The 10665-nt window shown below is 47.1% G+C and overlaps 1 long non-coding RNA gene across 1 annotated transcript; it reads right to left on the bottom strand.

The window, feature by feature from the left end:
- Positions 1-729: 729 nt before the first annotated feature.
- Positions 730-8583, bottom strand: LOC120592939 (uncharacterized). The gene is made up of 3 exons (XR_005650248.1): positions 8370-8583; positions 2238-2352; positions 730-995 (listed from the first exon to the last, which is right to left on the bottom strand). It is a non-coding gene; the product is annotated as an uncharacterized LOC120592939 (long non-coding RNA).
- Between the last annotated feature and the right edge of the window lie 2082 nt (positions 8584-10665).

A 10665-nucleotide genomic window follows, 5' to 3' on the forward strand; every position in this document is an offset into this window, starting at 1 on the left:
TATTTCAAAGCCGTGTTTGTGGCTTTGGAAGATAGCCTTGAAAATTAAGTCCACTCATAATCCAACAATTTTGTGGCATTTTGTTTTTTAAGTCTCTCCCTTGGTCAATTAAGCAGGTCAATTTTTTTTTTTTTTTTTTTTTTGAATGGTGCTTCTTTAAAATTGCCCTTCTCTGACGGTTTAATTAGCAACCTCATGGGATCAGAAAAAGGAAAGATAGGGTCTGACAACTTTCCACATTTGATTCCAAAGAGTTTACTGGATATAGCTTCTTTTTTCTCTAGACTTTTTACTAGATTCTAATCCTCATCTGAAGAAGAATTATAGAACAGTGCACACCATACTTTAATGTGAACCCCAAATAACTAGGGGATCTTATTAAAACATAGATTCTGGGGTGAGGTCTGAGAATCTGCATTTCTAAGAAGCTCCCCAGTGTTGCCAATGCTGCTGGTTCATGAAGCGTATTTCAAATTGCCAGGTTCCAGGGCTGCACAGTCCAATGTGGCTACTGAACACCTGCAATGTTATCAATCTGAACTGAGATGTGATGTGACTGAATGAGTGAGAGAATATAAGTAAGTGTAAAATAGACACTGGATTTCAAAGACTTAGTAAAAAAAAAAAAAAAAGGTGAAATAATTTTTACATTGGTTCCATGTTGAAATAATAATATTCTGGATATACTGAATTAAATAAAATACATTATTTTTTAAATTACAAGTTTTATTTGTGGAAGATACCAGCGGTCCCCTGCCCCTCGCCATTATTCAGCTTCCCTTCTCCCTTGATAACAGGCTTTCAGCTGGGCACATGGTGGCCCCTGCAATAAAGACTACATTCTCCAGCTTTCTTTGCAGCTAAGTGGGACCATGTGACTACTCATTGCATGAATGTAAGAGAAAGAGTCATGTAGCTTCCAAAACCTTTCTTAAGAGATTACATAAATGCATTCTTTGCCTTCTTCTTCTTCATTCTTTCCTCCATCATGCTGCCTAGAAGGCAAAGATGTTGCCATTTCAGACCATGAAGTTAAGGCCACACACAGTGGATCAACAAAATATAAACTTTATGATGCCAAGGATTTTTGTCTATTTTTTCCCCACTTCTGTAATGTCATTGCCTAATTGGTGCTAAATAAATATTTGCTGACTGCCTGATTAAATAAATGAATAAATGAACAAGTCTGGGTCTCTGACACTAGGGAAGTCATGTGGGCCCAGACCACCCACCTGGACTTTTACATGAGAAAGAACAAAGTTCTGCCTTGTTTAAACCCAAACCTAATCCTAATCAATACAATATTGAAAAGTCCTACAGCTGCTTTATGCCATAGAAGGTTTATTTAAAACGTGCAGCTAAACCTCAATAAATATAATCATACTTTAAATGCATTATGATATTCATCTTTTCAATGTTGTAAATTATTTCGCCATGCCAAAATCCATCTGTTTGTTCAATATTTCAAGTTTCTAAAACCAAGGTATACCTCTAACAGTACTTTCTTACTAACGATTCAAAGCACTATAAAAGATTCAACCCAGCAATGTTTTTCCTAACAGCCCTAGGGTATCAGTAAGTTCGCATTAAGAAGGACCTTTCATAAGATAGAGATGAGCTAATTCCCCTTCCTGATTAAAGTGAAATTTCATATTTCATTCTCTGTCTATTATACTTTACTGCTTCTAAACCAAACAGGAATTTTACATCAGAGAGGTTAATAATAACAAATTTTAAGCAAAAGCAAATTTCTTTCTCTTATTTTTTTAAAAAAATATTTCATTGTATTTATCCAAGTTTTCGATCCTGTTGATGTCTGAGAATTACATCTTTATACGTTACTTCCTAAAAGAAAATAAAAATCTTTGTAGCTTCAGAAAGGACACCGGACTACCTAACTCTGATACACAAACAGGTGAAGGTGAAAGTTCCAGCAACACTGAGTCGAGCACTATGTCCTGGTTCCCTGTTCTCAGAGGAACAAGGGAGGCCAGGAGGATTTCAATAAGCCCAAGTGGGCAGCAGGTGAGACTAGGGACTGGGTCGGGAGTGGAATGGAGAGGAGAAAACAGGGAGGACCAGCATGGACCGGCCCTGGGTCTTTGCCCTGGAGGCCCTTTCCCATGATAGGGAGAGCTACTTTTACCCACCAGCAGCAGAGCAAAGAGAACCCCGTGTGATTTTTCACCCTTCGAATTCCCGTAGCCTGGAGGCCTCATCTTATATTCCAAACTCACCAGTCTTTGAAGTTGCAGGAAGCCAAGTCTCAGCTGCCTGTTATGTTGGATTCACGAATGGTCACACATGACAGGTTCCACGGGAGGCGCCTGCTGCCCAAAGGACCCCTCTGTTCTGTGACACGAGAGGACATTGTGAAGAGCAGTTTAACCAAATGATATCCTTACTGTCCACACCTTTATTCTTGTGGACAGGATGCCTCATGATTGCTGTTAGGTGATCTATAACTGGATATTTCTGGTATACCAGAGAAGCTTCTTGACAGAAAACATCTGATATGTTCCCTTTTAGTTGGAAAAACAAAAAACAAAAAAAAAAAACGTTTTTTTCTTTAATATACCATTGGTACAGGTTTTCTCAGAGCTAAGTTCCAAACTGGAACTGAGTGAAATACCTTTAAAATTTGTGTTTAAAAACTCCAAGTCCACAGAATACTATTTAACGACTGATTTGTAATATGTTAGAGAGGTTGGGAATTCTGGGGTGTGAGGAGGAGAGCAGGGAATGGCATAAAAAAACACAGATGAGAAAGCATATAGTGAGGTCCATTTGTGAGGCTAGAACACGTGATAGGCAAAGAAGTCCAAGGGATGAAGCTGGAAAGACCATTGGAGACCAGGAGAGAAAGGTTCTTTCTGGCTAAAGAACTGGACATTGACCTGCTGTGAATGGAGAACTATTGAAGATTTTAGAAACCGAGCAGGACCGGGCCAGATTTGTATTTTGAAACATATAATAGCAAAGTGGTTAAATGGATGCAGTAGGAAGCCACTGGAATCAGCTACTGCAATAGCACAGGTGAGAGATGCTCACCAGGCAGGAGCTTGGAGAAGAGCGGATGGTGGCTGCTTTGGTAGCTACTGGTCTTAGGGTAGGAGAGAACAATCTGATGGAGATGGCCTTCAGGTTTCTGACTTGGGATCTGGAGGGATGGAGAAGGAAAAGCAGCTTGGGGGGTGGAGGGTAGAGATGAGGGTGTCTCTACCTCCAGCTAACAAACATATGTCTGTTTTGGACAGTAAGTTTGGGATGCCTACAGAAAAGCCACATGGAGACGCTTCTACAAAATTGCCTGAGTTTACATGACCCTACTTTTTCCAGGTAAGAGACAATCTTTTCCTTTATTCTCACAATATCCTCTCCATGTGTCAGAGAGTAGCAGGCCACTGAGGCCCAGTCTGGAAACTGACTCAGCACAAAGTGGCTTTCAGCAGTAACACTACTTTCTTCTAGGTAGCGATTGCCACCATTTCTTCAGCACTTACTGTGTGCTGAGCCCTGGGCCCCACGCTTTCTATACATTCTCTCTTTATCCCACAACAACCCTCTGAGGTAGGTATCGCCCTATATCTCATGTGGCCAAGCTCAGAAAGAATAAGTTACATGCCCAAGTTTTCACAGCTAGAAAGTTGCAGAACTGGTGTTTAAACTAGGCCTAAAATTCCCTTCAATGAGATTATACTCAACCATACCATATTGCTTCCAGATGAGCATCGGAATTAAAACTTTAGAGTTCTACAATGGCTTCATTTGCAAACTCCTTCTTTCATTCATTGAATTAACACTGAATTCCTATATCGCACAAAGTATAATTACAGTCAGTGCAACACAGGTGCTGGCGGTGAGGAGACTGCTTGTGGTTATATGAGAACAAATAAGTCTTCGGCTTCAAGGAGTTTTAAAGCAGAGATCAGCAAACCATAGCCTCGGCACCAAATCTAGCCCACCGTCTGTATGTGTGAATAAAGTTTTATTGGGACATAGCCATACCCTTTTGTGTGCATGTCATCCATAGCTGCTTTTTCACTACAATGGCAACATTGAGCAGTCACAACAGAGACCAAATGGCCCACAAAACTTAAAACATTTACTCTCTGGTCCTTTACAGAAAAAGTTGCTGATTCCTGATCTATGCACACAGTCCAGGATGAGGTAAGAGATTCTCAGGCACTTGGAAAATTACCATCTAAGTTCTCTTTCCGGAGCAGCAGAAGTCATGACAGTGGCCCTGAGCAACGTAACCTTGAATGATCTACTTTACCTCCTGGTCCCCAGGTACCAGCCATCTCTTGCTGACCTATCAGGTTGTGAAAAACGAATGTGGAGGGGGGAGAAGGGGAATATCTGAGTGACTTGTGAAAAATGCAACTGCTCTGTAAATCCTAGGGGTCCTTTGGGCTGTCATATGTATACATAAACTTCCTTGAGGATAGTCACACAGAGCACTTAGAAGCAAAAATGTCAGCCCCGAATGCAAAATTGCCTTTGTCCCCTGTCGAATTTTTATTAATTCACTCATGATGCAGCTCGATAGGTTACGAAAGAGCCCTCCCCTGAGAGAAGTCATTCGTCAAGCTGGGAATGTGTGGATGTCCCAACCCAAGAGACTGTAGCGTGTTTTCCCGGAGGTGGAGGCAGCCTGGAGGCTGAAGCTGGTCTGGGTTTATGCTGGAGGTCTGAACCCAAGGGAATACATTTTGTCTGGAACTATCACAAAGGGGTCTTTCCATATCCTCAGCCAGCTGGCCCAGCTCTGCTAGACGCCGTGTTCCTGCTCCCTCGACCTTCCTCCAGGAAGCACCCCTTCTGGCCCAGCCTCGATGATGCTTTTCCGCTCACACCCTTGAACCCACATCCCTAGCCCAAAGGGGAGCCGACCGCCAGCCTTGTCAGTGTGACCGCAGCACCTGGCTCGCCTTCCTCCACCCTGGGCCAAACCCTCAGACGCAGGAGAAACCAGAGCTCGCTCAGCTGGCCAGCACTCGGGCTTCCTGTCCAAGTGTTTGTGGCTGGGCTTCCTGCTGACGGAAGGGCGGCTGCAGCTCTCCTCTGACATCCCAAGAGGTGGCTCCCTGGGCCCCGGCCGCCAAACACGTCCAGCTGGCACCCGGTGCAGGAGCCCAACTGCACTCCATGCAGCTGTCAGACAATATTCACAGGGACGCTGGGGTCAGGCCTGGAGAGCTATAAAGGGGATTCCTTTGGGGAGAGAGGAAGCTGTGAATCAGACCAGAAACCCAGGAGCTCAGGCTTGTCCTGGGCACGTGGCCAAGCATGCCTCACATATACCCCTCTCCAGACTGACAGATCGCCTCACTTCTCTTGGGTCCACCTTCCTTGCCACCTGCAAACCCTCACTCTACATCCCTTCGTAAGTCTCCCCCACGCAGCGTCCCTCTGCCCTGGGCGGACTTGGAACAGGACCCAGTCCTGTTCCCAAATGCCTAGATTATAGCCCACCCTGACTCTGACCTCATGACCTTGAAGAATTTAACTTCACAGAAAATCAGTTTCCCTTTCACGTGTGGAAACTGGAGAGTAAGAATATTTTCTGAGCATACCCTTTTTATTTTCCCACGTTTCAAGGGTGGTGGTGACCTAGGAAATGGGGTCAGAGTTGTTCTATATAGCTCCAGAGGTAAGAACAAGCATTATAAGAAAGCAGAATTCAGTTTAAACAAGGAAAAACTAACCGCCCAAATAGGCTGTCTCCTAAGTAGTGAGCATCCTGTTACCAGAGGTATTCAACAGAAATTGTTTGCGGAGACTCAAATGCTAGACTGTAAGTTTTGTGAGGGTCCTTATCTGTCTTTTTATTCCTGCAGGGCCAGCAACCAGCAGGTGTCTGACAAAGAGTAAGTGCTCCAAATATTTGTGGAAGGGAAGGAGGGAGGGAGGGAAATAACAGAGAGAGAAAGAAAAAGAGATGGAGGGAGAGAGGATGGAAAGGATCATCTTTGAGAACTTTAAAGAATAGAGTCCTCCTTAAAAAGAGAGTTTGGACCAGTTGACTGGAGTCCAGTTGTCTTTGACTCTATGCTTATAAAACAAGGAATCTAAGTGCCAACTCCAAGGGGAAACATCACCTCCAAAATAAGGCTGACCATCTCTCCTGTGAGAATGTGTGTTCATAGGAACAAGCGTTTCTATCTGAGCACTCTACAGCCTACGAAGTCCCTAACGCACATTTTGTCGGTCACTTCTACAGGACCTTGAAAAACAAAGGGTCCCCCTTGGAAAGACGTGGAGCCTGAAGCTCAAGGATGGTAAATGACTTGTCTGAGCCGAGACTTATCCCCAGGTCTCCTGATCCTGAGTCCCTTTCATGTGTATGCTAGTGTCTGTCTTGTTGCCTGCCGCAGATCTTTCCGTCCCTGAAGACCAATATTACGGTCTAACATGAAACCTGGTACTTTGTTAAAAGCACTGGGGGTTACCTTATCCTTTGAAAACTACACAGGAAACAGATCTTCCTCAGAAAATAAAAATGAAAACATTCTCCCAGCAGGAGAAGGCTTGGGCAGTACCACTGATTGCAGGAACCAACAGAGGATCAGGAACTACTTCCAGAAGCAAGTTTACTTTTCAGGGCCAACCCTGTAGATCATTGTGTTGGAAGGATGCATCTTTCCCAAAGGTCTCGCTTAGAGATTAGGAGGGACATTTGCTTGCTTGCCCTCAGATCTGTGCCCTCCCCTCCCCTGCTCTGCTCTTTCTCACTGGGGGCTGATGCCTGCAGGCTACATTTGCCAGGTCCCAACCAGCCAGGAGCCTGCAGGGAGGAAGAGAGTAGAAACCAATCTTTCTCCTCCTTTCTCCCTTTATCTGAAGGATCACTTCTGGGGTCCTCGTTTCTGCCAGGGAGCCTCCGCCAGGGTTCCTGCTCTGTCTGGATTCTGCGAATACCACCTTTTCTTCTGACCTTTCAATCCAGGAATGCTGCCATTTTCCTGTGGATGCTACTCTCAAGGTTGTTTTTCACCCAAGTCTGCCCTTCCATCTCTTCCAATGCCTTTAAAACTAGTTTCCCTCTGTCAAGGTTTCTGGAATGATTTGTGTTTTCTGCCTGTACTCTGACTGATTCCATGTCAGTGTAGGTCAGTCGAGACCCAGCCCAGAGAGGGTTAACTGGATGGAAATATGAGACAGTTCGATCTTAATTACTCTAAAGAAAGTCAAAGAAGCAAGCAGGCCAGAAGGCTCCCAAGAAAGGACCAGGTCTGTGATGGCCTGGGAAGAAAGAGGCAGGCCAAGTGCACCTGTGATTCTGCATAGGAACCAGAGGACCCGAAGTCAGCCCAGCTGTCCCACCCAAGGCCCCTTTCCCTCTCACAAGGCCCCACCATCCCTGGCATCCTTCAGTACCGAGACAGTCAGTGCTTTCACATGCATGGGCCAAACAGTGTGACTCAGCCCCTCGGAACTCTGGGCAGGCCAGGCTTCCAGGTCCATGTCACCTCCATCGAGGCAGGAAAGGGGGGCTCCCTCAGTGACATAAACAAAGAAAGCAGGTGTCTTTTCTCCCCACTCCAAAACCAGCGGCACCTGGGACTCGAAGAGAAGAGAGTCACAGACTCTGCCTTTCCCTCCCCCATCTCACCCACAAAACCCCTCACTCTTTTCACAGCCTTGCCTGGGCAGGGACCCAAGGGGAGGCTGTGTTCTCTGAAAATAGTGTTCATGAGCACAGACACATCTTGCAAAAAGAAAGAAAGCTGGGCCTCACCTCCAGTTTTATGTGGATCTGTAAGCTTGCCGCTGAGCTAAGTACTTTCACTTATTTTATGTCATTTCATCGGTCTATGTAGGAGAGAATCAGGCCCCCCAAAATGCATCAGGCCCCATTCAGTGTATCTTTATTGGGTATCTGCCAGGTACTAAGCATTTTGCAGAGATGAATGAACTGTGATTCCTGCCTTCCAAGAAACTTAAGAATCTGGGGTCTGTAATCAGCCAGACCTGCCCACGTTTGAATCCAGACTCTAGCAATTAGTATTTATGTGACCTTGGGCAAGTGATTCTTGTCCCTGAGCCTCAGTTTCTTCATTTATAAAATAGGCTTAATAATCATCTTGCCTTCAGTTGTCGAAGGATTCATGTAGATAACAAGCTTAACAAGTACCCAGCACATAGTGAATACTCTTCAGCAAGTATTGTTATTATTAATTTGTTAAATGTGTAAATCTAGGATACATGCACAGCCCTATGGTAGCATCTAGGGGTGGAGACATTTCTGAAGGCTGCCCCACAACTTCTGTTAACACTGTGAGTACATCACAAAGCCTTCTGACTCCAGAATAAGATAAAACACGCTCTTCCTTTCTCACGTTGGAAGTTTCCAACAACCTGACCTCAGAGGCATTCCGCAAATCCTCGGTCGCCCTGACAGGCTCTGCTGCCACCCCTCCAAGTTGCCGGATGTCCGCTGAGGTCCAAGGTTTGGAGAGTTTCCGGGACTGGCGGGGTCACACTGCGGCTGGGCCTTGCCTGGCAGCCCCACCCTTCCTGGCAGCCAGGCCTCCTCCTCAGTCTGTGAAAGCCTGCCAAGGTAGAGGGGCGGGGGCCGGCAGAAGGAGATGGAAGGATGTTTGCCCTAAGGGCAGCCTGGGGGAGGGGACGGTGGGGGCGGGAGGAGGGGAGAGCAGAGCAGACTCTGCTCCACTCCACCCTCTTCTCCCGCTGGGAAGAGAATCCTGTCCCTGGAAGTGCCACGTGCTCCTCCTAGTGGGGAAGGAATGATTCTTGACCCCGTTTGGCTTCCCTCCTCCCCACACCTGGGAAAGGTAGGGTGCCATCACCAGGCCTATTGAGTGATAAAAATATCAGTCCCATTCTACAGCATATCACCATTGAAACAGCCTTTTCACATCCAGTTTTCACAATGACTTGGTGACTTTTCACGGGGCACAATTTTAATGCCCCATTTCGCAGATGAGAACATGGAGTCAGTCTCTGGAAGTTAGTCTATGGCAGAGCTAGGTCTTGAAACAATGTCTTTTCATTCTACTTCCCACAGGTTTTTTGTTTGTTTGTTTGTTTGTTTGTTTGTTTTTTCAGTTCACAGCCCTCAAAATCAGCAAAGAGAGAGCAGTGGCCACCTTCTTGTCCACTGTCCACCTTCTCCATCCCTGCCCCTCATGCAAACGTCTTGAGAACAGGACTGGTACTTTTCCTTGCCCCTCAGTCACAAGAACCTCAGTGTCCGGTGCCTGTTTAAACCCACCCCTTTTCTGCAAGATCATCCTGCTTTTTCAAACCCTAGTCATCTCAGGGTCAGTCTTCCCCTCTACCAGCCCATTCCACTGTCCTCCAGGAGGAAAAGGCTTCTGCTCGAAGAAGTAGTAAGACCTCGGGTTCGGAAATTCTGCTCCCAGAGCTACCACGACCACACACACTGTGCTGAGCTCAGGCAGTTTAATCACTGAGGGAAGTGGGCAGCAGGGAGTGACTCTGGCCTCATCCACCCCATGCCCCAGGCCCTGTCAGGGGCAGGTTGGAGAAGGGCTCTTTTGGAGCCACTCACTCATCAAGGAGGGAGAGGCAACCCTTGCCCTGTCTTCTTCCCTGAAAACAAAGTGCTTCCTTTGAGCTCTCCAGAGGCCGGCCTCCTGCTCTGAATGCAGCCACACACAGCCATTGCAAACCCCAGTTTTTGGGGATGGGGACCTGGCTTGGAGACACAGCTGACACTGGTGCCTCTCCTACAAAGCAGAGCAGGAGAGGTGAGCCTGCGGTCCCCATCCCATAAGGACGCTCATCCAGACCTAGGAGCCTGCTCTCCTCCCTGGGCGCAAGGAGGAGGGTGGCTCGCTGCAGGCCACCTGGATCCTGCTATGGGACAGAGCTGGGCCTGGGCTCAAGGACAGGCCAGGCAGGCAGCGAACTGTGTTTTCTGGGAAGGTAGCCAGTCGTCCTGCCCTCAGGCTTCCGCATATTGAGGATAGTGGCAGAGCAGGCACCCGCTGCTACCGGCGGTCAACCCACCCCAGGCCCTGGCTGAGCGGGCACACCCCGGTTCTGATCTCTGGGCCAGAGCATTGCAGCAGGAGGGACCGCAACACCCAGCTGTTTCCCTTGGCCACTGCTCCCTGAACTGAATGGTGCGGCATGGAGGGGAGTTGGGACGTGACCTGAGGCGTCAGGCCCATGCTCCCCTGTGCCTGAGACACAGGATTCACATCCAGTTGTTTCATTATGAGCACCTCTTATCTCCCCTGCTAGGCTGAGCTGTTCCAGGTCCTAGGAAAGCTACCTGATTTGGCCTCAGAAACCAAGGGTTCTCATCCCTGGTAGCATTGCCATTGACCCGTGGAACCACATCATTTCAGCCACTGAGCCTCGGTTTCCTCAGCTGTACCATGGAGCAATAACCCCTGCCATGCCCAGTTCCCTGGTTGCTCAAAGCCTTCGAGTGAGCATACAATGTCTGTAAAAACACCTAAGGCTCAATACTTACATGAGGGCTTCTTGTTGTTATTAAAATCTTACTGACCTGGTTTAGTGCTTCCATTTTCCACATGAGGGGAAAACAAAGCGGGTAATGAACAGAAAGAATGTGAGCTGCTGGCCGGCAGACTGGGCTCTCCTCAGCCATCTACCCTGAGTCCCAAGGAGTGCCCGTGCCAGGGCCCTTAGCTGACAGAGTGG

The sequence above is a fragment of the Pteropus medius genome, unplaced genomic scaffold, assembly GCF_902729225.1.
Source record: "Pteropus medius unplaced genomic scaffold, Ma_sr-lr_union100, whole genome shotgun sequence".
Lineage (NCBI taxonomy): Eukaryota > Metazoa > Chordata > Mammalia > Chiroptera > Pteropodidae > Pteropus > Pteropus medius.